The sequence below is a fragment of the Apteryx rowi genome, unplaced genomic scaffold, assembly GCF_003343035.1.
Source record: "Apteryx rowi isolate R43461 unplaced genomic scaffold, aptRow1 scaffold_334, whole genome shotgun sequence".
NCBI lineage: Eukaryota > Metazoa > Chordata > Aves > Apterygiformes > Apterygidae > Apteryx > Apteryx rowi.
In genome coordinates, this window is record NW_020449797.1 from 489,547 (window position 1) to 493,577 (window position 4,031).

At 45.1% G+C, this 4,031-nt stretch overlaps 1 protein-coding gene across 9 annotated transcripts in view; it reads right to left on the reverse strand.

Annotated features, from left to right (window-relative positions):
- The window catches only part of SESN1 (sestrin 1), a 90,138-nt gene that overhangs the window by 17,263 nt on the left and 68,844 nt on the right, over positions 1 to 4,031 (reverse strand). The window lies entirely within an intron of this gene.

Here is a 4,031-nt window from a genome sequence, read left to right on the forward strand (position 1 = left end):
GCTCGCAGCCGCCGCGGCACTGGCGGCAGCGCCGAGAGGCGGGGCGAGCCGCGGCCAGCCCGTCCCGCCCGGGGGAGGAGCGCCGCCGCCCCCGCGGTCCCCACCGCCCCGTTTGGGGGATGCAGGCCTGCCCGGGGGATGCCAAAAAAGAAACCAAAAATAAAATAAAAGAAATCCCCGACAGAGGGGGCCGCAGCCACCCCCGGGGAAGGCGCCCCCCCCCCCCCTCCCCCGTGCTGGGACCCCCGAAATACCCGGCCCCCTCGGCCGGAGCCCGTGGCCCCGCCGCTGCAGCACCCAGGGCAGCCTACCTTTGCAGCCCGGCCTGTTCTGCGCAGGCCGTCCTGCACAGGGCTGGGGTTTCTGCAAGGCCGCAGCTCCTTTCATTACTCAAGAGTTTCTGCCTTCTCTTGAAGCAACAAAATAATTATGCCTTTGAAACTGAGGAATTGCAGGAGGTTAACGCTTTGCAGATATTGGTGTGACTAAGTATATACTGCTTCAGAAATCTGGCCTCGTGCCTATTCCCAAGATCATAACAGTCCTGGGCAAACATATGTTTTGCAATCACATCAGCAAAACACTCGGCCTTTGTTTGCAGCAGTCTGTACTTCTCCCATCGACCCCCCAGGGCTATAAACTCTAGCCAGACGCCTTCCATCTCCCACCTYTTCTGGTCTGGGATTTTATGGCATCAATTATTTCAAAAGAAACAAGTCCCTGAACCAGACCACATGATTTTTAGTCTTCCAAAGCAATCTAAGATGTATAAAGCTAAATTCTGTTAAATCATTTTCAATCAAAATTTTTGAATTAAAAAGTATGACAGACCCTAAGAGGCAAACTTCTATTACTTTTTTGATAGGAGGAGGCCGGGACAGCTACAGACCCAATTCTGAAACCTAGTAAGCTATCTACTAACCAGGCAGGGAAATGCCATGACTCTGAACTTTACACTTCTGTTAAATGTAAAACTGAACACTGGAAAACTGCTGAGGCTGTTCCTGTTGTGAGTGCACAGTTCTTGCAGCCCAATGCAGAAGGCACCGAGGACAGCACTGTCCGGGGAACATAGCAGCACGGCTCAAGGCAATAGTTCTGCACGTTTCTAAAGCTAAAGTTTTAAAGGCTTCCTTTCCTCCCCACTTTCCAAATACCACCACCTCTCTGTGCCACGCAATTAACTCTGAAGAGGCAAGGGATAGCTTCTACTTCTGAAGGTTTAGCAGCAATATAATATTAAATTACCTAGAGACGTGCAAGTACCACAGCTCCTTACTTGGGGACTTGCCTTTAAGTTGGTAAGTCTCTCCAGATGAAATTAAGCGTGCTTCATGCCTATTTGCACTGCATAAAGTGCTCAAGAGAAGCACAGAAAAAGAAGGCGGCGATCTTGGCAAGAAAGGTTACATTTTGTGAGCTAATAAAATAAATTAATAGAGAATGCTGTTTAATTCCCACTGACTACTTTCTTACTTCAGACCAAAACATAACACAGAGGCAAGGAATGGGCTCCTCTTGCAACACAGGCTTGTGCTCAGAAACACTGTTGAAAAAAGAGAATAATTACCTGAAAATCTGAAATGCAAGATGTCTCACCGTGAGAAGTCTTCCTGGATGTTAGATGAAATGTTATGCCTTTCAATGAATTCAATTAATATGTTAACACCCTTGAAAAAGAAAAAAATGGCAGCACTCCCTCAGTTGCCTGCAGTGTTTATCCTCCCCGCCCCCTTTTGCTGATTGCCTTGTCTGGATATTTGGGAGGAAGCCTGTTTATATTAACATTTGCTCCTATGTAAAGGAGCTCGGCAGATAAAGATTTCTCTCAGATGTCACCCGAGAGAGACTATCATAAAACAGCCAAGTCAACAGCAAAAGGTGATTAGGAAATTCTACCATGTTCCCTGTTTTCTCTATCAGGATAGATGGAGGTAGTGATGACATGTTAGGAAAAGTGCATGCAAAGGCGAAGAGGAAGTTTCACAGCTGTAGCAAACGAATAATAATTGTCTTACAAGGTATCCCATCCATCCTGAGCACATAAGGTCTGCTCAGGTCCCAGGTATGTCTCTGCCTTAGCAAAATTGCATCACCCCAGTCTGCTGCAGGTACCCAGATATTTCCAAAGTGCAACTTCCCCAAAACAAAGAACACACAAAACAGCCACGTGCTGATCTATAAATCAGTAGGCAGTTGTAGACTGAAATTATACCCATTTGGGGGCTAGAAAGACAAGCTGTCCCACAATACTTTATCAACTTCACGAAGCAATAAGGTTAGACACCACAAGGCAGAATCAAGTGCATTTGGGGGACATGGGCACAGATCTATGGTACAGAAAGCTGACATGACTTGAGCTCATGAGACAGTCCCCTGGGGAGACACACCAGTATGTTTGACCATGTATGAATGCAAGTTAACAGAACTTTAGCCAAATGCTCATAAGGGAAAAAACAAATATTTAACATGAAAACACAGAGAGATATCAAGTTTTCCTCTCACAGAGAAAGATGTAGGACAAATATATTTGTGAAGTTGCCCGAAACAAGATGTAAAGCAAGGAAACATACTCTTTCATGGTAAGCACTTCCAGAAAAGTTGCTTCCATAGAAGGATGACATTTAACATCTGTGCTCTCCAGGTCAAGTCATCAGAAATGCAATTTTTCCTTATTGCTACAATTAAAGAAATGTACTAGTGAAGTTAAAAGGAGGCCAACCAGATAGAATGTGAAAGGCCTGATCCTGCTAACATATATGGCTACGCTTATGTCCACAACTTGGAATAGTTCCATTTTAGGCCAATATGGTGACTTTTTGAGCAAAGTTCAGCACGTACAAATGAATTCAAAGGCTTGGCAAACCAAGATCTTAAATTCTTTCCATAGCAAAGCTATCCAAGCGGGAACACTTGAAATGCCTGTTCCTTCAATACCCTGGACATCAAATTAGTATCTCAGAGGATGATCAGACTATTCTTTCCCAGAAAGATTTACAAGTAAAAACAGATCGTTCTTTGCTGCTCTGAATACCTGATTTGTATTAGTTCTTAGAACTGTGTTTTTCTCTATTGTGGTTTCACAAGATAGTGCCAACTTTGGCAAGATGTAGCAGGTTTAGCAGAATGGATAGAAATACACCAGCATTTACGTCCGAGTGTCTTTGAAAACCCTGGGATGGCTAAAGCGCACAGACGCACGTTTGCTTGCATCTGTGGCTACGCCACCTGAAGAGGTTACTGTAATAATCTGTGTGTCACTGTCCCCCCCAGTCTCTCTCTCTCTGAAGACCTGCTCACTGAGCTGCTTTGTGCTTTTGAACACTTGGTACGGCTTTTAATCAGAATAGTGATTGGACACCCATTTTGTTTTAATTGTTTTAGCTCATTTTGACTGATAGAGGTTAGGCATCACTAACAATGAACAGATCACAGGGCAGTAGCTTTTAGCAAAGAAGCAGTAACAGATGCATGGGGGCAATAAATTCGTCAGCCAGAACCCTTCAAGCAGCTCCACCTAATCTGGTGCCTTAATGAAGTCACCAGGTGTTTCAGCAGTGACTAAATGGCCCCACACCAGCCACTCTGAACATTTCACTATTCCTTCTATTCCTGGCTTTCCAGAGCCACTATCCTCTTCATAACAATTTTCAAATATGTATCTCCTTATAACTTTATTATGGAAAGGTGATAGAGTAGCTCATCCTGGATGTCATCTCTAAGCATGTGAAGGATAAGAAGGTGAATCAGGAGCAGTCAGAATGGCTTCACCAAGGGGAAATCATGCTTAACCAACCTRATAGCCTTCTATGATGGAATGACTGCCTGGGTAGATGAGGGGAGAGCAGTGGATGTTGTCTACCTAGACTTCAGCAAGGCTTTTGACACTGTCTCCCATAGCATCCTCATAGRSAAGCTCAGGAAGTGTGGGTTAGATGAGTGGACAGTGAGGTGGATTGAGAACTGGCTGAATGGCAGAGCTCAGAGAGTTGTGATCAGCGGCGCAGAGTCTAGTTGGAGGCCTGTAGCTA